This window comes from Suncus etruscus, chromosome 2 (genome assembly GCF_024139225.1).
Source record: "Suncus etruscus isolate mSunEtr1 chromosome 2, mSunEtr1.pri.cur, whole genome shotgun sequence".
NCBI lineage: Eukaryota > Metazoa > Chordata > Mammalia > Eulipotyphla > Soricidae > Suncus > Suncus etruscus.
The window spans coordinates 80,337,898-80,363,055 of NC_064849.1; the positions used below are offsets into that span (position 1 = coordinate 80,337,898).

Here is a 25,158-nt window from a genome sequence, read left to right on the forward strand (position 1 = left end):
AGGCTGAGAGAGGATCAATCTTCATTACCACATAGAGTCCTTTACTTATTGTCAGGAATAATTCCTGATCAAGAGCCACGAATAAACATTAAGTACAATTGGAGATATCCTTAAAATATGTCATCTTCAAGGCATATGGAAAAATGTTCAACATCACTAATTATGAGGGAGATATAAATCAAAATAGCAATGAGGTACCATCTCATGCCACAGAGACTGGCATACATCACAAAGAACAAGAACAATCAGTGCTGTGGGGCTGTGGGGAGAAAGGAACTCTCATTCTCTGCTGCTGGAAATGGCATCTATTCCAGCCTTTATGGAAAACAATATGGAAATTCCTTGAAAAAATGGGAAATTGGGGCCGGAACGGTGGTGCAAGCTGTAAGGCATCTGCTTTGCATATACTAGTCTAGGACAGACCGTGGTTCAATCACCTGGCACCCCATATGGATTCCCATGCCAGGAGCAATTTCTGAGTGCATAGCCAGGAGTATCCCCTGAAAGTCACTAGGTATGGCCCCAAAACAAAAACAAAACAAAACAAAACAATCCTTGAAATTGAACTCCCATATGATCCAGCTAAACCACTCCTAGGGATATATCCTAGGGATACAAAACACAATACAAAAACCCTCCCTCACACCTATATTCATAGCAGCACTATTTATAATAGCCAGACTCTGGAAACAACCAAGATACCCTTCAACAGATGAATGGCTAAAGACACTGTGGTACATATACACAATGGAATATTATGCAGCTGTCAAGAGATGAAGTCATGCAATTTTCCTATACATGGATGTACATGGAATCTATTACACTGAGGGAAATAAGTCAGAGGAAGAGAGAGGGAGAGAAAGATAGAGAGAAGAGACAGAGACAGACAGAGACAGGTATACAGACAGAATAGTCTTACCTATGAGTTTTAAGAAAATAAAAGACATTATTGTTGTAATAATGCCCAGAGATGAGGGCCAGGAGAACTGGCTCAAGATATGAAGCTCACCTTAAGGAGGGGTGAGTACAGTTATAACACTAACAACAACAACATGACAATGTAAATAAGTGAGAGAAGTAGAATGCCTGTCACACACAGAGGCAGGGAGTGTGGGTGGAGGGACATGGGGTGCATTGGCAATGGGTATGTTGTACTGGTCGAAGGGGGATTGTTCTTTTTGTGACTGAAGCCCAACTACAGTCATGTTTGTAATCATGATGTTTAAATAAAATTAAAAGTATTAAGTTAAGCAAAATTATTCATAGAAAAATTTTAAACAAAGTAAGGTTAACACATGGACAATAAAATCTAAAAAAATGGTAAAATTATCAGATAATATGTTCAAAATTACTTTAAAGCTGATAAGCTACTTTTCTCGATACTGCTCTATTTCTGTCACACACAAATATGTTATCATTACAACTAATTGTAAGGTCAATATAATCCCTTAGCATTTTTCTTTTCATCTCTCTAGGGAAGATCAAATCAAATCCCGTGAACCACACTATCAAATACAATATTTTTATCTGCAATGCAGTTTTCATATGCTTCAAACTTTCTTATAATTATACAGCAGGATATATTACAGACATCTAAAACTTAATTAAGTGAAATGACATGAAGAAAAATATAATAATAACTTAATTGTTCTTGTGATGATAAGTTGCATATTTAACAATCTATTCATTTGGGATAGAGGTGAGGATAATTATTGAGTATTAAAACACTAACTTTACCATAAACTATTTAACAAAAAGATACCATATGGAAAATATTCATGAAGGTAGAAATGTTTTACTCCAATGTAATGGTTATTTGCTATGACTCAAATTGTGTATTAATTTAATTTTCTTCATTTAATAATCAATACACTTAATTAAAATATTTATTGAAAATCTACAAAATCCATAAATGATTAGAAAGTGGATATCATTTAAAGAAAGTTTAATCTAGTTTAATATTATAGATCAAATAAGAGTAACTGTGTTATTGATAATTATTGCTGGGTTTGATACTTCATGCGATTTAAAATTTTTATCTGCACATTTTATAAAATAACATTTTATATTGTAAGTTCATTAAAATAAGTAGCTTTTGCATGTATTCAGATCAGTTTTATAACAATATTTGCATAATATAATATCCATCAGAAGTGATGGTTTATATAATTAAATTATTCAAGTGTTTTATATTAAAATCCAGTGTTTTACTAACATATTTAGCCATTTTCTAAAGTATGTCAATTTATTTTCTATAATAGATGTGCAATCATTTTTAAATGAACTTTTTATACTTATTTTTATTAAACATAATTAATCAAATTATATTTGCCATGGAAACCTAAATTTCAAGGCAAAAATGAAGGCATAAGTATCCTCCCTTTTAATCTTACAATTATTTTTCGTTGAGAAATTTTTCCTTCTCTGTTCAAGTGTGATTTATTTTCTTCTTTTCTCAGTAAACACCTCTTCTTTATTAAAATATGAATATGTAAGTTCCTCATACCTCTTGAGTCTTATTGACTCTGTACATGTTTTTTTGAGTTCTTTGAACAGGCTGAAAATTTCTTTTCTAAATTCCTGATCATAGAGGCTATATATATATATATGGCTGATGTTAGCTGAGTCTTCATATTCTGAAAACAAGCTAAATGCCCAAGAACAAAGACTGGCAAACATACATACAAATGCAGTCACCTTGTTAGAATTGGGCCAACTCTAAAATTCACTCTTTAATGAGATGTTAATCCTGCCATCACATATCTTAGATACACCGGACTACAGAGCAAAAATATGACCATTTTGGAATGAGAGAAGGGTTGAGCCCCACCCTCAAACCTGCTGCCTCCATCATCCAGATTCACTGTTTTCCCTGCACCATTGCTGAACATCTATAATTTCCTTCTTAGTCACTAATATGTTTAAACTTTAGATACACGAGTTTTTTAGGGCTAATTTATCAGGGGCTTTTGATAAAATATGGACAACTTTCTCTCATATCTTTCTTCTTCTAGGAGTCTGGGCAGCTGAGTTTATACTGCTAGAAGTCATAGTATCAGTAATAGTACTTTGACTTTCTGGACAACTTCATGTGTTTAATACTGTCATCCATAAAAGAACATCCCAGTTTAGCAGTATGGACAGCTGACACCAAGATCTTGCTAAACCCCCTTCTACTGTACTAATAATTTCATTGGATATACAGTACTTTTCAGATATGTGCTTACTACTGTACATTTTCTTTTTTAAACTTTTGTCTTTTACTTTTTAATTTTTATTCTATTTTAATGACTTTTCTTACTTATCTAAAAACAAATGTATTATGATCAAGTATGAGGTTCATATTCTTTAAATACATTTAAAAATAAAGAATTGAGCTGTTTTATGATTCAGAAATTTTATATTTAGATATTTATCCTCAGGACAAAAAAACATTCACTCAAGAGTCATATGCATACCAATATTTTTTGCATTACTCAATACAGTTAAGCGTTGCCATCCTATATATCTAGTAACAGATGACGAATATATGGTACATATATACAATTATATATACTACATAGCACTAAGGAATTATGGAGTCATGCATTTCAGTTCCACATTTGTAGAACTGTAACATATAATGTTAATTAAATTAAGTCACAAAAGAAGAAATACAGGATATCAGTTATATGTGGATTTTAGAAGAACTGCATGTGGGAACACAGTTGTATAAATGGGATTGCCTAGAACACTCTTGATCACAGATTAGATAGAGGAGAAAGGAATAGAGGGGAGGAAGAAAAAGATGTTAATAATGAGGACAGGGCTCGAGTAGATCCAGATGCATTTGTTGTGTTAAGGAAGGCAGAACCTAAATATCCAAACTATGGATTCAACAACACTGAAATTGTGAAATCTACACTTTAACAATCAAACTTAAAAGATGCCTGTTGGGATGACAGATTGGTGCTGGGAGGAAGTATTTGACAGACTCTGAGAACATTGCTGGATGGAGTTTGACACTAGTAGTAGGATACGTAATGAGACATCATATGTCTAAAATTCAACTATGAATAATTTGGTAAATCATAGTTCTTTAAATAAAAAAGTAAAAATTTGGAAAATCTCAGTATGTTTACATACTGGTTGAGCTAATTTAGGCCTTCATCACTGGGGTAATATAGCATTATATATAGCTTGTTTGGTTTTTTTATGGTTTTTTTTTTGGGGGGGGGTCACACCTGGCGGCGCTCAGGAGTTACTGCTGGCTCTGGGCTCAAAAGTCGCTCCTGGCAGGCTTCAGAGACCATATGGGATGCTGGGATTTGAACCAGGGTCTGTCCTGTGTTGGTCGCATGCAAGGCAAACGCCTTACCACTGTGCTATTGCTTCAGCCCCAGCATTTTATTGTTTTGATTTTCATACACTATAAAATATGATGTATAAAGGGAATTAGCTGTTAGTATATATGTAGATATGTATAATGTGTGTGGTATGTATACTTTTCTTATGGCTTTATTAACTAATAAATAACAAAAAATAATTAGTAATTAATTAAATATGAATCAATGGTTTTTGTTTTTAAGAATTCTTTGGATATCTTTCTGTTTCCTTTCTTTTACTTTAGTTTGTTTGTTTATGGGCCTACCCTTGAGTTCTCAGGAATTACTCAGGGGACTGTGCTCAAAGATCATTCCTGGGGACCCTAGAGACAATATGAGGGTGCTTGGCCACAGCCTGGGTCACTATTCACTTTCTCTGGATCCCTAATATTTTCTTTTATTATAAGATATAATGTCATCATACACCATCAATGTGACATGAAATATTGGGTTATACTACACTTGACACAAAAATATAGTAAGTCCAGTCACTGGGGAAAAATTCTCATAGAGAATTTTGTATTATTGTACACACTGTGTACTGTTTTTGTACAAAGGCATTTTCCTCCAAGTAAATATCCTTTACCATTCCTTTCTTTTACTTGTACATTCTCAGACAAAATCACATCCTTATAAATTATTTCTGTTAGAGTTAAGAATTTCTGTCTTGTTAGAAGATGCACTATAGTGAGACTCTGCATCTGAATTGGCAACAGTTCATTTTTATTTTATTGCAAAGTATATTCAACCAGAATTGGAACTTATTGCCATCATTTTCTATGGTGGTTGCAAGGCATCTAATTCACAGTGACAAAGGGAAAAAATGATTCTGGAATAACTGCAGTATATTTTGCTGAATGTTAACAGCAGGTTCAGATGTGTTTTATTTCTGACCTTGTGAAATGCTTTCTTGCTTATGCAACATTTTATACATCAAATACACAAACTGCTGCGAGACTCCAGCTAGTTGCTCAAGTATAAATTTGCAAAAAACAAATGTTCAGGTCCGGTTCACCAAAGCCATTTGCTTCTATTATTCCATGCAGGAGAAATGCATAAACTCTTTTATTTTTTTTTAGATGTGATAAGAGAAGACATAATGCTGATTGCTTTTACACAAGTGCTTTGTTTTCAATGCTCTTTAGAAATGTTTATTAAAATCATCAACCTGAAATATTAACAGCCTTAGTTATAGTATGTTAATTTTATTATTGCTGTTTTCTTTAAAATTCAGGTTGTGTGGATGAGTGTGTGTGGGTTTACATGAACATGTAAGTGACGAGGCTCTGTTTTTGGAGGGAAAACACAAGTCCTTCATGTTGAAAAATCTCAAACAATTCTAAGGTTGTGAGCATTTCACAACTGTGTATGTCTGCAACATTTGCATTACTAAAATGGAGAAAACATTTAGCTAATAGACACAACATTTTTTAAAATATTTTTAAAATTTAAAAGAAACAGAAAATGGGGCCGGAGTGGTGGTGCAAATGGTAGGGAATCTGCATTGCATGAGGATAGTTTAGAAGAACAGAGATTTGATTCCCCGACTTTCCATATGGGCCCCCAGGCCAGGAGCGATTTCTGAACATATAGACAGGAATAACAAAAAAAAATAAAATAAACTGAAAATAACTAGATATGATTAGAATGCAATATGAAGGAAGCATAATCTGTGCTTAATTCAATTTTTATTTAATATTTAATGTAGTTTTAACCCCTCCCCAAATGTATTTTTTTTATCTCTTTATATGTCTTTCATTTGTGTTTTACAAACATTGTGTTCAATTCTGACCTGGCTATGATAAATTAGAGATCAAGTTTGAGGTATTTGAAGTATATTTATTAAAATGATTGAAAGATTTCATACAAATTATAAAGATATGAGGCTTTATTTTTTTTTTCAGCAAATCCTACAAATTCTTAGTTTAACAACAGCAAGAAAATAAATTGATCCTTGTCATGAGTCCCAAAACAAACAATACTGTTGAAATCTTGGAAGTTTGACTTGCAGAATTGCAAGATATTATATTTGTGCTATTTTAAGTTACTAACATTATAATGATTTTTTTTGTGTGTCTGAAGATTTTTTATTTTTATATATATTTTATTAAACACCTTGATTACATACATGATTGTGTTTGGGTTTCAGTCATATAAAGAACACCACCCATCACCAGTGCAACATTCCCATCACCAATGTCCCAAATCTCCCTCCTCTCCACCCGACCACCGCCTGTACTCTAGACAGGCTTTCCATTTCCCTCATACATTCTCATTATTAAAACAGTTCAAAATGTAGTTATTTCTCTAACTAAACTCATCACTCTTTGTGGTGAGCTTCCTGAGGTGAGCTGTAACTTCCAGTTCTTTTCTCTTTTGTGTCTGAAAATTATTATTGCGAGAATGTCTTTCATTTTTCTTAAAACCCATAGATGAGTGAGACCATTATGCATTTTTCTTTCTCTCTCTGACTTATTTCACTCAGCATAATAGATTCTGTGTACATCCATGTATAGGAAAATTTCATGACTTCATCTCTCCTAAGAGCTGCATAATATTCCATTGTGTATAGGTACCACAGTTTCTTTAGCCATTCGTCTATTGAAGGGCATCTTGGTTGTTTCCAGAGTCTTGCTATGGTAAATAGTGCTGCAATGAATATAGGTGTAAGGAAGGCGTTTTTGTATTGTATTTTTGTGTTCCTAGGGTATATTCCTAGGAGTGGTATAGCTGGATCATATGGGAGCTCGATTTCAAGTTTTTGGAGGAATCTCCATATCGCTTTTCATAAAGGTTGAACTAGATGGCATTCCCACCATCAGTGGATAAGAGTTCCTTTCTCTCCACATCCCGCCAACACTGTTTATTCTCATTCTTTGTGATGTGTGCCATTCTTTGTGGTGTGAGGTGGTAACTCATAGTTGTTTTGATTTGCATCTCCCTGATGATTAGTGAATTGGAGCATTTTCTCATGTGTCTTTTGGCCATTTGTATTTCTTCTTTGTCAAAGTGTCTGTCCATTTCTTCTCCCCATTTTTTGATGGGATTAGATGCTTTTTTCTTGTAAAGTTCTGTCAGTGCTTTGTCTATTTTAGAGATTAGCCCCTTATCTGATGGGTATTGGGTAAATAGTTTCTCCCACTCAGTGGGGGGCTCTTGTATCCTGGGTGCTATTTCTTTTGAGGTGCAGAAGCTTCTCAGTTTAATATATTCCCATCTGTTAATTTCTGCTTTCACTTGCTTGGAGAGTGCAGTTTCCTCCTTGAAGATGCCTTTAGTCTCAATGTCCTGGAGTGATTTACCTACGTGTTGTTCTATATATCTTATAGTTTTGGGTCTGATATCGAGGTCTTTAATCCATTTGGATTTAACCTTTGTACATGATGTTAGCTGGGGGTCTAAGTTCAATTTTTTGCAAGTGGTTAGCCAGTTGTGCCAACACCACTTGTTGAAGAGGCTTTCTTTGTTCCATTTAGGATTTCTTGCTCCTTTATCAAAAATTATGTGATTGTATGTCTGGGGAACATTCTCTGAGTATTCAAGCTTATTCCACTGATCTGAGGGCCTTATTTTTATCTCGTACAAATATTAGTTATTTTGCACAAGAATCATAACTCATAATTAACAAATCTAAAAGATATTCCCAGAAAATACAGTTTATCTCAGCAAAGAATTAGGATGAATTTTGCTCAATTTATATTGAATGTATTTTTTCAATTTTAAGTGAAGGATAAAAAGCCACTAAATTTACTATGTTCTCACTATAGGAAATATCAGTATTTACTATATATTTGAAATTTTATGATCAACAGTGTAAGATAGGTGAATGATCATCACTGATCATATTGATCAGTGAACAATCTCAATGTACATCCTGTCAAAATGTTTTTATGGAATGCCTAGTATCTTATTAACCTTAACGGCAAAGAGAGCTGGATCATGAACTTCAGCACCATGCATGAGGATATATTGGTCTACTGAGCCACTTCACACTGGATCCTAAGGCAATAATCAATATTTGATTGTAAAGGTAGTAGTTAATTGTATTATGGAAAAATGTAAATGGAAAAAGTGTCTACTTTGATCTTGGAATGTTTTTTCATTCAAGATTCTTTTGGAAAGTTAGTACGATTTGAAGTACACCCAAGTAGCCAGGTTTATATTTCATGTTATTAGTTTTCTCATTTTAATCACATATATTATTTGCCAAATTGAACTCTATTAATTGCATGTTTTTTATCACTGTGGAAAGCATTATTTTCTACATAACATAATTATACAAGTATTTATTTTATTAGTGCTAATGAAATTATAAATTAAAACTATATCTATCTTATTTAAAACAATAGTAGCCGTGTAATATATTCTCTAAATATTGAATTTATCTAGCAGCATTAATGTCCCAATTTTATTTTATAAAATATATGTGAAATGATAATAGGAAATATTTATAAAGTGATATTTTGTAGACATATTCCAAATACTGTATTTTTATAAGACTATATAAAATTTCTTACACTTATTTTTTCTAGTTTGTTTGTTTTCTTTAACACTATCATTTTATTTAATTTTTTTTTGTGGGAGATACTTGGTGATAGTCAGGATTTATTTCTGAATTTGTACTCAGAGATCATTTCTGTAAGGTCTCATGTAATGGAAAACCTTACCTGCTATACTATCTTTCTAGTTCCTAGTTTATTTCTTTCAATAATGTTAGATACCTCCAGTCCAATAATAATAATGATTAAAACATTTACTTATGAATTTAAAGTTTGTTATTTACAACAGCCCATGTAATTAACTGTATGTAATAATAGAAAGAAAAGTAAAATCATTTGAATCATCAATTACAATAAGTTACTGAACACATTAATTCACTTAGAAAATTGAAAGTTAAAATAAACGTTTTCATGTTTATGGAAATATTAATCTTTTGTTTATTCAAACCAATACCTACGATATATGTTGAATATTTCTATGTTATCTCTGAAATTGTTGCAAATAAACTGCGATAGTGTCCATCTGCAAACTATTTTATTTGTGCAGGAACTAAACCTAAAAATCTAATGATGTAAAAAAACCTTCTTTTTGGGCCATATGCAGTTATGCTCAGTGCTTGTAATGCTTTGTTCTCAGGGAGCAATCTTAATAGTGTTCATTGACCATATGTGTTTCTGGACTGAACCTGAGTCAACTAAATGCAAAACAACTGCCGCACCTACTTTATATTCTTTTTGACCCAAATTGCTTCTTTTTATGTGAATATAAATAATTTAGTAAGCCAAAAAGCAGTGTTTTTGTCTATAATGAATGGTTCCTAGGGTAAATTGGCTGTCAAACCTAAAATAATGGTTCAGGAGAGCTAGAATTGAGGATAAAACACTTGTTTTCCACTCAGTGGATTCAAATATTAATTATTTAGTGATAAATTAATTAAAATGTAGCATTATCTAAGTTTGTTTTCTGACTATGATTTTCCAAATAATTCGATAAATAAATGACAGAAAAACATTAGTAAAATGTGCTATCCTTAATAATTAGCTCTATGTCTTTAGAACAATCTATAACTCATAATACCCAAATGCAACTTCACTTCTAATTGTCACATTGCTTATATGATATTCACCTCAAATATATGTTGCTTTGTTTACCCTCATTTCAAGCCCAATAATTTAATTCATATCTGATTATTATAAGCTGATAAGAAAATTGATTTTATTATCTTTCTATGACATATTGTTTATTAATTAATTTATGTAAACACTATAGTTACAAAGTTGTTTACAATTTAGTTCTTGTCACATATGTACAACATATGTACAACATCCTTCTGCAGTACTCATTACCCACCACCAGAGTTCCAGGTTTCCTCGCTATCTTGCCTGCCTCTGGAACAAACATTTTCTCTCTCTCTCTCTCTCTCTCTCTCTCTCTCTCTCTCTCTCTCTCTCTCTCTCTCTCTCTCTCTCTCTCTCTCTCTCTCTCTCTCTCTCTCTCTCTCTCTCTCTTCTCTCTCTCTCCCCCTCACTCCCTTTCTCTCTCTCCCCCTCACTCCCTCCTCCCCTTCCTATCCCTCCTCACTCTTTCATTCTACTTCTCTCTCTAACTCTCATTCTGTCTTTCTTTTTACTTTTCATTTTAGATACAGTGGTTTGCACTAGTCTTAATGAAGGGACATCTTCATTAAGAATCATTAAGAAAATGCATACCATTTTCTCTCTTTAGCACCCACTTCGTGTCCAGAGTAGTCATTTCCAACTCTCATTGTCATGACCCTTTTCTACCTTAGCAGCATTCTTGTGCTTTTGTGACAAACTTCCTACCATGGAGCAAGTCCTGCTGGCCCTCATTTCTATTGTCTCTGTATTTTATTGCCATACTGTCTGTTATTTTTGTTCTTGTTTTATTTTTTTATTGGGGGCACACCCAGTGAAGCTTGGGGGTTACTTCTGGCTATGTGCACAGAAATTGCTCCTGGTTTAGGGGACCATTTGGGACTCTGGGGGAATCAAACCTGGTCCATCATAGGTTAGTGCAGGCAAGGTCTTATCACTTGCTTCACCGATCCAGCCCCTGTCCTTTTCTTTTAATCTCTCACAAATGAGTGAAATTATTCTATGTTTATTCCTTTTATGATGAAAGGAAGTGGCTTTTTGAGTGAAATGAATATATGAGTATTGCTTCATTTATATTAATTATTTAGATTATTGGTAAGATTTTTCTCAATTGCACAGATTGATTCATCATAAACATTAATATGTTTAACTTCCTTTTTACTCTATATTTACCTATGAATATGTTTATAAATCTGTGTAGACAGATGATTTCATCTTTATTTATTTATTTACCCTGGATTTGTAACCAGGATAGGAACGTTGCACTTTTAAACATTTAAATTGTTTTAAAAATTATTTGTATCATATCATATTATCAGTAATAATGCAGTAGACTGCTTATTTCTTTAATATTTACCAAAAATTACAGTGGCTAACCAGTTGTTCCAACACCACTTGTTGAATAGGCTTTCCTTGCTCCATTTAGGATTTCTTGCTCTTTTATCAAAAACTAGGTGGTAATAAGTCTGAGGAACATTCTCTGAGTACTCAAGCCTATTCCACTGATCTGAGGGTCTGCCTTTATTCCAATACTATGCTGATTTTATAACTATTGCTTTGTTATACAGCTTAAAACTGGGGAAAGTAATGCCTCCCATATTCCTTTTCCCAAGGAGTGCTTTATCTGCAACTCCGGCCCAAAAAGACTCACCTCAGCTGAGGCAAGCCGTCAGGGGATGAATGCCAGAGAAGATCAATGTTCCCAGGTTGAAGCAAGCCGGGGGAAGCCCCAAAATGTCTGCGGAGCTTTAGGGGCCCATTAGAGTCTATCTTATCCACAACTCCAGCCTGGAAAGACACACCTCAGCCGAGGCACGCCCTCAGGGGATTAATGCCAGAGAAGATCAAAGTTCCCAGGTTGAAGCAAGCTGGGGGAAGCCCCAAAATGTCTGTTCGACTTTGAATTATTTTAATCTTATAAATTAATTAAATTTTGGGACAGAGTGATGGCATAGCAGTAAGATATTTGCCTTGCATGCCGATGACCCAAGACGGAACTGGGTTAATTCCCGGCATCTCATATGGTCCCCCAAGCCTGGCATGAGCGATTTCTGAGCTCAGAGCCAGGAGAAACCCCTGAGTGACACTGGTTATTCCCCCAAAACAATTGGTTAAATTTATGTTTATTTCTTCATTTATTTTTTCTTCAAATACTGTTTTCAATGATTCAAAGACTTAAAATGAAATTTTCTTAGTCACATGCATGAAATCTCTATTCCTCTATTCTCCAAAAATATGGTGAAAAAAACTCATATTTCTAGGAGTTATTTTTTATTAACTTTTGGTGTAAAGATAAAATAGAATTTATCTCCTATTTTACTTCTCTATTTTTAATATTTGTGAAATATGATTTATGAATTACTTAGAAATATAAATTTATTTTTCTGTGTATTAGGTGTACTAAATTTACTACTGCTTGGTCTTGAGTAAGTCTATATTTATACTTCCAGAAGTCTATTGTTACCCTCATTCACTTATTTCCTTTTATTATTAATACTGTGTTGAATAGAATGTAGTATATCTGTAGTAGTTAGAAAACTGCACTGTTCTTATAAAGATTGTTCTACGATATTCAATTTCTCTTTCTACAAAAGGAAAAACAAAGCTATAATTCATGGAGCAAAGAGAAGTCTGTTTGCTTTAAACTATTTTCTCTTAACTTAACAATATTATTTTATCAGTGAAGAATTGAGCTTTTATGTAGTCGCTGTCCAAAACTAGCCTTTATACAGAAATATTATTTCTTAAAGGAAGCTGATTAAGGGAAGATATATATGCATTAATGAAGTATCTGTAAGCTAATTTTAAAGTTACCTCTTACATGTTTATTCAGCATAATCAGTAATGTTCTTTCTAGGTAAAATTCAGGTAATGATGACATTGTCTTTGATTAAACAGGGTTTACTTTGATTTTTATCTTCTGTCACAACAGTCTTCTTTTTATTTCAACACTTTCCAAATATATCCACCTATCAATCAACTTCTTTCCACATCTTTCTTCTTATTGCTAGCAAATCATTCTGAGAAGACTAGACATCCCGACAGATTTGTCAGATACTTACAGGAGAATTTAGATACACTTTTATGACTATTGCAACTAATATTCTTTTTGAGTATACAAATGTCTCTATGCCAGACAAAGATTTACTCATGTTATGCTATTGTCTGGCCACACATTTTTTAATGAAATGATATTAGACGTTCTAAAGTAGGGAATTTCTGAAATTATGTTACATATTCTATAATTAAATTTAATTAGGGATTATGAATTGGGTCACCTGGAAAGTTTTAGAGAGCTATCTAGAGTGCTCTATTTTACGCAAGGTTTTAATATCTTTGATGTGATACATATCCAATAAAAATGGTTATATTGTCAAATTCCTGTCATAGTTAAATAGTGATGGTATTACAATAATAAATAAAGATAAATAAATCTTAAATAATAAGTAATGGTTACTTTTTGTTACATTATATATGCACAATTAAATTGAACATTTTATTATGTACTCACATCTGATTTTCTCTTTGATGTCTCTTATTATTTACTTAAATATTGGCTAACACCATGTAATGATTATATTATTGTTTAGAAATCTTACTCTGAAATAATGTTAAACTAAAATTTGCTTTTTCTTCTTTCTTTTTTTGCCTTTACAAAGCATTGTTTATTTAAAGCATTTTTTAAAGCATTGTGATTTTCAAAGTTATTCATAGTTGAGTTTTAGACATACAATTTTTCAGCAAGAAACCCACCACCAGTGTCAACTCCCTCCACCAAAGTTGCCAAAGTCCATTCTATGCCACCCCACCTCCCTTCCCTAGCCTGTCAGTTGATAGTCAAAATTGAACCTACCTGGGTATAATTGTTTTATTTTTATTTTTAAATAATGTCTTTATTTAAGTGCATAATTACAAACATGTTTGTAAAGTTGGGTTTTGGTCATAAAAAGAATACACTGATGACTAGTGCAACATTCTTACCACCAATGCCTCAACAGTGTCAATATGGAAGGTATTAAATGCATCAAGAACTCCAATGTTATTATTCAAAACATTTACTGTTTAATTGTATATTGAACGTTTGGTCATATCATTTAAACACAAGACTTTTCTTATGTGCTATTAATATGTAGTCTTTAATTTAAAACAATGTTCTTATTACAGTCTTGTATGTCTTCAAGTACATAATCATTGATAAGTATAAGCTAAGATGTCTTTGAACCATGCCGGATTAAGAAAAAGCATTGATATATTACTCTAGGTAGTTACTTTATATGAAATGAAAATATCAATGAACTTTTACAAAGAATGATTTTAATTAAATAAAATTTTAGAAGATGGACTAAATAGCTTGGTTTAAAACACATACTACTTTAAAAATAGGTAATTATTAACTGGATCAATAATATAGTTGTTTGAGTTAAATATAGCTAAACAGCTGAACCATTTGTATTTTATTCTGGCATCCTATTAGTTCCCCAAGTATCACAAGGAGTAATTCTTGAGCACAGAGCTAGGAGTAACACTGAGCACCACCTGCCTTGCTACAAAAAATATTAAAATAAAATATAGTATTTCAAGAACTTAACTCATAGTAAATAATTTAATTTTAATGTTAAATTTATTTATTATGAGTGGACCTATGGCCTTCATGCTCTAGAAATTTTTAAATAAATTAAATTGGTAAAATTTATAAAAATCTCATTCAGCATATGGACAAGCAGATGGGTAGTTTCATGATTCCAATAAAAACATAAAGGATAATCAAAAATATGTTCATATCTATAATAAAACAGGGAGTACATTGCAAATTCAACTGTCAATAATAAGACTGTAAGAGGAAGTAATAGAGTAATTAGGGATACATGTTTCTCTCTAAGAATTGAGAAAATTTTTAATCCAAGTAAACTTTTTGTAAGATCAACAAGCAATAAGAAACAACAAATATATAATGTTATATTTCTTAATATGAATTGCATCATTCAATTTATTTTTACTCTGAAGGTGACTGGAGAAATATAAATATTGTTAAATATATAAAGAAACTAATTTAATTAATATAATCAAATTGTCTTTATATTCTTATACTCACCCAAAGGAAAAAATTGGACTAGCATGTTACTTTATGGCAACATGGTTAGTGTAGTTGTGCAAATTCTTATACATAGAATTCTGCTACTTTTCTAGTTAAAATTATTCTATTTATTTCTCAAATAAAAAATGAAGAGTCAATTTGATGAATATATTTAGACATTGTAATTGTTCCTAAATACCAGGTAAGTCTTTATGGAGAACACTAAAAACAGGCTGTTCACATTCTTCACACTTTGAACAATGAAAATTTAAATCATAGTGCCAGAAAGGTAGCACAGTGGCAGGATGTTTGCCTTGCACACAGCTGATCCAGGACAGATGGTAGTTCGAATCCAGGCATCCTCATTTATCATCCCCAGTGCCTGCCAGGAGCAATTTCTGAGTGCAAAGCCAGGAATAAACCCTGAGCGCTGCTGTGTGTGAACCGAACACCAAAAAACAAACAAACAAACAAATATTTGATTTGTGTTTATTATTTAGTGGGATTTTACCTACAAAATTATAAGAGCTCAATTAGAATAATATGAAAATATTTCGCTGTACTTTTACTTTATGTACAAAATAATGTTAATATGGTGTTCCTTGGCTATGTAAAGAAAATAAAAACACTTCTGGAGATGTAAAACAGTGGCTCACTATATTCTAAGGTATATTATTAACATTGCATGGCATCTTACATTTTATAGTAACAGAAATTCCTTGTTTCTTTCCATAATTATGAGAATTAGTCATATAAAATTTTCATATGTATAATTATATATTTAGTCTTCTTTATAACTTTTCAAAAATATCTATAAGAAATGACTAAATAAATAATTAAATAATAGCAAAAGGTAACATCTCTAACCATTGACTAGACTCAAAAATCACTGAATATATTTTCTTATACTGATGTGTATAAAAGTTCAATATTTATTTTCAGTTTTTCTATAGCATTACATTAATGGCTCTGAAACATGTCAAAACATGTCAAATCTCCCATAATTTTCTATCTTGTCAGACATGTATGAATCTTTCTAAGTGTAAAAAAATAAAATCAATTTGTTTAAATAGTATGTTTTCTAAATGGTAACAGTACAATTTATGAAAATATTTATTTAAAAATGTTTTCTAAACCCAGAATCAGTTTACCCTGATCCTACAAGAGATATCTAATAAAATTTTTTCAACAGATATATGAACAAATTAAATACTTATTTTACTTAAAAATTTTAGTTACAATTAAAATCATGGACTAAAAAAGTTTAATATATGTCTGTAACTACTAACAAAAAACTATTTCATATATTTTGTTTGTTATTTTTTGACTTTTAAAAATTTATTTATTATTGTTTATAGGACTCTATTTGTTTTAAAATAAGTATTTCACACATTTTTCAAACATGAGTTACCAAACTTTACCTTATGTGCAAGTAGAGATTTTCAAAATGAAAATAAGTATATAATTTAACATTGCCTATGTCACTATTAATATTAAATGCTACTATTTATTTATAATAGTTAACAAATTAGATTATTAACAAACTAAAATTTGTTAGAATTCATAGCAAGAATATGCCTAGAATCATATTTCCTCTTCTTTTAAGTTGTCTGCTCAAATTATTTGCTCCAGTCCTTTGATTATAACTCAGGTTCCATATTTCTAATGATTAACCTTTTCCAAATATAAATGCATTGAATTTAATGTTCCTGTATGTTAGAATGATAATAATACTGTATTAATACTTCCAGTCCATTCATTTATTACTGAAATATTTTAGTCTTATTAAAATATAAAATTTTGAGTTTTCATATAACGTTCATAAATTAAATATTATCTATACTAAAGTAAAACTCCATAAAATTATTTTTACTGAAGATAATAATATTAAAAACATTTCTTCATTCACTTTATCTTAAAATAATCATTGTCTAAAACAGTCTAACATGATATGTGATTTATATGTGTGAAGACATAATTAAAACTTTCCCCATTTAGATCTTTATTATATGTTTATAATGTGTGTATTATTTATATTTATTAATATAATTTAATCTAATTTGAATTTAATTAATGTTCATATACTTTTGCAACTCATCTAATTAATGTAAGTTTAATTTAATCTTGATTTTTGATAGTACACCAAAACTCCCTGGTGAAAAATTCTAAGTATGTTATAGTTAAATATTAATATTTAAATAAATAAATATTAAATATTATTGTGTGTTGGTCAGTAGATAAATGTAGTATTACTGAGATTTATGGAGATTTGAAATATTTACACATTTTACTACAAGCCATACCGGTTAATATTATTAACATTTTAATCATAAAAAATTCTTAAACTTTGGACACCTGAGCTTTTTTCAGAGTAGAAGCATTCCTGGCTTTCATCTTCAGCATTATTGGTTCCTCTTTGCATAATCTAGTGTAGTCTAGATATCTCTGGGAATCATCAAGTGGGATTCTATTGGTCCCATAGAACTTCTATACTTGAAAATAAAATGTTAAATAAAGTAAGCCAGAAGAAGGACAAACACAGAATGATAGCTCTTACCTGAGGTACTTAGAATATATACCATATATGCATACAATACTGCATGAAGAAACACAAAGATCTAACTAGAATGCTCCTGGTATCAATGAGTGTATCCTTGTTTTATTTTACTAAAAACTGGTCCAAATGTCTTAATAATTGGCCTGGGAGTAGCTCTCAGGTCTCATAAGCACCAGCAAAAATTGCTGCAACAAAATCTAATAATTAGAAATCTTGCAAAAGCCATAGAAATAGCAATTTATTTGCAAAACATCTAGAATCATTGGTGACAGCTATAGTTCTTTGCTTTGAAGTCACAGGATTCTGTACACATTTAAGGAAGTGTTTACCAATAGCCAAATCTAGGTTGCTTTAATCTGTACTTACCTATACCATCAGTGTCACTAAAAAAATAAATAAAAATATAATTATAAATCCATTTACTGCAAAAATAGCATTGAACTTTCACACTTTAATTAGGGTTTTGAGACTTTTTAGGGATCTAGAAACCACAGTTCAAAAAACATACCCTCACAATTATATTTTATTCTGTAGACTTTACTCAAGTACATAATACAGAAAAATGAAATAAAATCTAATGTAACTTATATGGACATTTTAAATGAATAATGCTATACTTAACCTAATTACTACTCTTTGTTATAATGTCCTACTAACCTTAGTATAACACATTGAAGGGGAATATGCTAATTATTGTTTTGTGTGTCTTTTATTGCAAGGACTACTAAACCATCATTTAAGAACATAATTAGCACATCTCATTATCTAATGATAATGACCATTAAAATTATTTTTCCAATGTATGTTTTCCTCTTTATCACACTTTAACAATGTCATTTCAGGATAATAACAAAATTGGCTTACAAATGACCCTTATACTAATGAACCAGCCACAGTTATATCAGGGAGCAAAGGATTATTTAGTATTTGGAATTCTAAATATGTTATATGGGTTTTATTGTTGATGACTTACCAAATTCAATCAAAATGATATGATTTAGGGGCTGGAGCTATAGCACAGTGGTTGGGCTTTTGCCTTGCAAGCAGCCGATCTAAGACAGACCTTGGTTTGATCCCCAGTCCCATATGGTCCCCAAGCCGGGAACAATTTCTGAGTGCATAGCCAGGAGTAACCCTTGAGTGTCACAGAGTGTGGCCCAAAAAGAAAGATAAAAATATGATTACAATAGTAATTAAAATAGCATGGTTTTAAAATACAGACCCTTAGATCAATGGAATATATATAGAGAGAATATGAGAGTGAGAAAGAAGCAAAATGCCTTCCCCAAAGATGGGGAACGGGTGGAATGTAAGACAGAAATGGGGGATATTAGTGGCAGGAAAATCGCACCGGTGAAGGGCAATGTACATTCTAAGACTGAAAACAAACAATGAACAAATATGTAACTATGGTACAAAATAAATTATTATAATAAAATTGATCCACTGTATTAATAAATATTAGAACTACAAAGCAAGCTGTACCATGTGATTTTTTTGGGTTTAAATCTTATTTATGTTGTGTTTGCATTTTTCTAGTTCTAAATGCTGAAAAACAATACATGCAAAGAAATCATATGTAATACAACCAATTTTTAAAATTCTAGATAAGTAAATTGACCAATTTCATAAAATGTTAAAAATTTCATATTAAAGCATTGAAATAATACTTAGGATCCATGAATTCCTAAAAACGCCTCTTACTCATTATATACAAGAATATATAATGTTGTATTACTTTATATTTAGCTGTATAAATCAAGAGACCCAATGAGAAATTAGCATAGTATTGCTTTTAATTGCTTTTGATTGTTTTCAACTGATTGCCTGAGACATAGTTCATCAAAATACTTATTTTTCTAGAATAGATTTTGTGAATAAGGTATTAAATAGGTTAGTTGTTTCTCACAAATTTTGAAGAATAAGTTGCTGTGGTCAGTGCCCCATCTTAAACTCAAAATATTCCCATACCATTCTACAATGGCATAATTTGTTCTGTGAACTTGTAAAGTGAAATTTCCTTGCTGACAGGTGTTTTTCTTTTACTGATAATCTAAATTTAATCATCTTTAAAACCTAATTATACCTTGCAACTTGTACTAAACAGGAAAACATTAATATTCTATAAAATATTTTTATATTATAAAATAATTTCATAGTAATAAAAATCAGATTTTCAGGTATTTCCTACATCCAAGGATAAATTAAAAGTATAATATATATCCAAGGGTCTGACCCTGCTACTTGACCACAAATATTCATAATTATCAAAGGTAAAAATTGTGTTTGTTATTCCCAGAGATCCCAAGTGATTTTTTAATCATAACATGAACTAAAAGTCCAAAATCTAAGTTAGTGTCAGGTGTCTATAAAAACTTCAATATTTAATATTGTAATCAGAAATATTTTTATCTCTTAAAACAGGAAATGAAAGTTAACAGGAAAAACTGTTCTATAACTTTTTTTAAATGTATGACAAGAACTCAAGAAACGTTTCTTTGTGTGTCAAGACTTATCTCCTGAAAGGAAATTAAAGGGACAAAATATTCATTTCTTTTCATTTTTTAGTTTTCTGAAAGTATGTCTATGTATACTTTAAAATTATTTACTATTTTTGTTTGGTTTTGTTTTGCTTTGTTTTCTTTTTTCTCTTTTTTTCCTTTTTGTTTGTTGTTTGTTTGTTTGACCAAAACAGGCAGCATTCAGGAGTTACTCTTGGCTCTGCACTTAGAAATTGCTCCTGACAGGCTGGGAGGGGGAGCATATGGGATGCCCGGAATCGAATCTGGGACTGTGCCAGGTGGGCCGTCAGGGAGGCAAATGCGTTACCGCTGTGCTATCTTATGGGCCAACTACTATATCATATTTTAATATAATATTTAGTTTAATCATAGTGGCTTACATATCATTGATGATGATATTTTAGGTACATATTAACATAAAAACAGGGGAGTTCCCATCACCGAATTGTCCTCCCTCCACCTCCGCTCCCATCCTACCTCCCAAATCCTCCTCCTTCACCCCCGGGGCTGCTAGAATAAGTGGTCCCCTCTGTGCCTAGCTAACTACTTAGTGGTCCTACACATTTTTGGTTTTGGTATCTCCCTTATTTTCCACTCTAATTGGGAGGCGGGACTAGATAGTTCAAGTTATGTGGTTTTGTTTGAAGAAGAGAAAGGTACTAAACTGGGAGAAAAATCAAATATGTCAAAAATGGGCAAAGTCCTTCTGGAGACTCTCATCCTAGGTTTGAGAAACGAAGGGGAAAAGGAGGGTGAAACACCACAACAGTACAAAAAGAAGTGTCAAATAAAACATCCAGTGGACACTCCAACAATAAAGATAAGCACCACATAAAGGCCATGGTCTTGAGATAAAAAACATGGCAGAGCACATAAAGAAAGAAAAAAAGAAGAAAAAAAAAAACAAATATAAATGGAGACAACAACTTCAATAACCACACCAAAACAAATAAATCGGCAAAACTAGATAAATAACTAAAAAAGAAAATTGTTTTGTGCTTTTTTGCCTTTTTTTTTCCCTCCTGCACAGGCACAATAAATAATGGGGTCATTCGAAAAGGAATTTCCTTGGCCTAAGAGATACAGGGTTTCTCCGCCCTTGAAGTATATTGTCATGGGATTAACTATAGACTCTCTGTCAGGTTCATTTACTCTCCTCTTAATGCTTTTGTGGTGTATGGAAGACTTCTACTCTGTCCTGTGTAATAAAATCAGACCTCTGTATCTGGAGATCTCAGTATCTGCACAGGTCAGGGATTGGAACTTATGAAGAAGTCTTTCTTTGTGGTTCTAGAAATTCTGTTCTCTCAGTGTCCTTTTAATCCTTCTTTTGTGGTTAGTGGTCTTGGTCTTTGCGCTGATCCTAGGGTGGGGCCTGGGATAGTGTCTTTTGTTATGTTTCCAGAATACCCATTCGTTGCAAATTGTCTCAGACCTCTGGAGCTAGAGGTCATGGTTGTGCAGGTCATTGCTCAATCCCTAGACTAGGCCTTTTTTATTGGTTTCAGGATACAGACAGTTCATGGTTCTATCAGCCAGTCATCTGTAAATCATAATCTTGCCATTTGGACAGACCAAAGGGTGACAAGTCTTCTGATTTTGTCTTATCGTTAGCTGGTGAGGTAGGATAACCTGCTCTTAGGTCAAGTTGTTCCCAGTTTCCTCGTTGTCAGGATATCATATTAGAGCTGGCACTTGTTGGTGTCCGAGCAGTATTAAGGATGTCCCGAATGGGATTTTTTTCTTGTGGATGTTGTGAAGAACTGTGTCATTTCTATGTCTGTGATCCAGAGTTCAAGGCTGGACGGTTGATGTTTAATCACCTGGGGTCTAAGTTGGGTCCACGTGACATAATTTTAAGAAATTTTTCTGAAATTTTAAAAACTGTTATTTGGATAATCTAGCAATCGTCAAAATTTTTTATGTTTACTTTTGTAAACATTGAATTTAATTTTTCCTTTCTTCTTCTTATATAATTTTTTGGTTTTTGGGTCACACCTGGCAGCGCTTAGGGTTTATTCCTGGCTCTATGCTCAGAAATCGCCCCTGGCAATCTCGGGGGACCATATGGGATGTCGGGATTCAAAACCACTGTCCATCATCACTCAAGGCAAATGCTATGCTTCTATGCTATCTCTCTGGCCCCTCTTCTTTGTTATTTTATTGTAATTGGTGAATGCAAAAAAATATATGTTCAGCTACAGCAGACATATTAATAATTTCTTCAAGAAAAGCCTCTGATTCCCCATAACAAGACCCAATTTTATTTTGTGTTGTTATATCACTGTGATTTCTATTAATCTGGTTTTTGAAAGTATTTTGCCTGGCTTTTTTGAACTCTTCTTGATAGCATCTTCAAAACCAGATTTCTAACAAACAGTATGTGAAACAGAATATATATTTCTCTCTTTCTCCTTAAAATCCAGAGATTGTATAAACACAATTTCTTCTGTGATTACTAAAGTAATACTTTGCTTCCAATTCCCAAATCTGTATTTATTTTTTTGTGTGTTGTGTAACATCCCACAAAGGGAAGTATTGAAGTATTCTTATTAATTGCTTAACTGATATTTATTCATAATTTCATTAGATAAAAATCAAGATTTTAAGTAATTTGAAATTTCATATGATGTCAAGGTCAAGATAGCTCAAATTCAAATTTTGTTTATTTGTTTTTGATTAGTGGGCCACACCCAGTGACACTCAGGGGTTACTCTTGGCTATATGCTCAGAAATCGGTCCTGGCTTGGGGGACCATATGGGATGCTGGGGGATCGAATGGAGGTCTGTTCAGCTGCGTGCAAGGCAAATGTCCAAGTACTGTGCTATCACTCACTTCAATTAAATTCATTTTTATGTCTGAGATAGAAGACACTGATATTTTTGTATTGAAAATAGCAACAATAGTTTTTTGGAAATTAAAATAATTTCAAATATTTTTTCCTGACAGTAAGATTAAGTTAAAAAAATAATAGCAATAATCACAAATACTCATTATTTGAATGTTGTATTGATAAATAATAAAAGCTACTTTCAATTTGTTCATGAATTAGTGTACTATTAATGATCAAATGTATTTTTGAATTATTCATTTAGAAATTAAAAAATTATTTCTATATCCAAATTTAAAGTAGTTTAAACATTATGCATAGAATTATTTTCACATGTTCTATTTCCCTATTCTGCTATTTTAATACAGTTAATGCAGTGCTTATTGAAATAAATAACATATGGTAAATATAATTCAGCTAACAAATTAGTAAATAGCTGATGAATATATAATAATTTTTAAACCTCTTCTATTAATATAATTATAATTAGAAATTATTTCATTTTCAAATGGGTTTTTGATTCCTAAAACATCTCACTAGAAGTCTTTCGGATCTAGGAGGCCTTCTTGTCTGTTCTTGCACTGTAGCGTCTTTCCTTGCTTTATATTAATTACTAATTAATTTCCATGAAAATTAATTCTGTAGTCTTTCTTATGAATCAAAGTCATGCTCTATATGTCTAGCCATTCACCTAGACAGTATGTTAATCATAAGTTGTTTTTGAATGGATAAATGGATAAATTGTTATATATCATTTATAATTAGGTTTCTTTTGATGTTTAGATATAACTATATTGATAAATATCAAGGACCTATAAGATAAAATCTGGTATAATTGGATAATATAATGCCAACTTGATCATTCAAGTGGACTGGTTATTTTGAACATTCAGCAGTTTCTCCCTGGGCAAATTATACCCTCATTTATTATCTAATTTACTATTCAACACTTAGGCTCCATTAAATGAACTTTTTATAAAATACTTAAATATTTAAAAATAATGTGCATGAGGCCACTGTGCAATAGCACAGTGGGCAGGACATTTGCCTTACATGCAGCAAACCCTGGTTTAATCTTTGACATCCCATATAGTCCCCCGAAACTGCCAGGCGCAATTTCTATTACAGAACCAGGAGTAACATTTGACCCCCACTGTGTGTTGTCTAAAACAAGCAAACAAACCAATATTTACAGAGTCTATTAAAAAAATGAGCAAAGGCGTACTCCCCAGGTAGGGAAATACCATAATCTCGAAGGTGGTTTTCCCAGGAAAAGACTTATCCACTGCAATCCAGATGTCCTGACCCCAGTGATTTCCCCAAATGTGGGACACTTGGCGGCACAATTTATGGTAGCAAGAGACTGCATTTATGTTCTCCATTGGAGGAAATATTTGTATGTGTGTGTGTGTGTGTGTGTGTGTGTATGTGTGTGTGTGTGTGCAAAATCAAAGAACTCAACTCATAGAGCTCCTATTTTTATAATTATGAAGGGTGTTCTGCAATTTTTTTGCTTGTTTTTTTGTTATTTTGTTTTTGTTTTGGGGCCACATCCATTGATTTCAGCGGTTACTCCTGGATATGCGCTCAGAAATTGCTCCTGGCTTGGGGGACCATGTTTTGCGATTTTTTAGGGCCATATCAAGTGGTTTTAGGACTTTCTTGTGGTTTTGAGCTAAATATTGAGCTCCTAACTATTGAGCTCCTAATAGGACCATGTTTTGCGATTTTTTAGGGCCATATCAAGTGGTTTTAGGACTTTCTTGTGGTTTTGAGCTAAATATTGAGCTCCTAAATATTGTATAAATTATCTTATCACTGCATTTATTGCTCAAACCCTAATCCTACCTTTGAATTTACCTGTATCCTCTTTTGTCTGAATAAAATACAGTTGACCCTTATTTTTCAGTTTGGTATACGTTTTGCTTGTATAATTATTTTGCAAAATTTTATTTTGAGACCATATTAATTATGGAAGTTCATGAGACTTTAAATTCAGAAAGCATATTTTGTTTTTTGATTTATCCATCCATCAAACATTTTTATAGTTTAAAATCCATAGATATATAGAAAAGTTATTTAAATAAAGGAACTTTGCGGCCGGAGATATCATAGAGGTAGGGAGTTTGCCTTGCATGCAGAAGGATGGTGGTTCAAATCCCGACATCCCATAAGGTCCCCCGAGCCTGCCAGAG

General features: G+C 32.2%; 1 non-coding gene across 1 annotated transcript; it reads left to right on the top strand.

Annotated features, from left to right (window-relative positions):
• Nucleotides 1–24,184: 24,184 nt before the first annotated feature.
• LOC126002893 (U1 spliceosomal RNA) lies at nt 24,185–24,347 on the top strand. Its single transcript, XR_007493493.1, has one exon. It is a non-coding gene; the product is annotated as a U1 spliceosomal RNA (small nuclear RNA).
• Nucleotides 24,348–25,158: the final 811 nt, after the last annotated feature.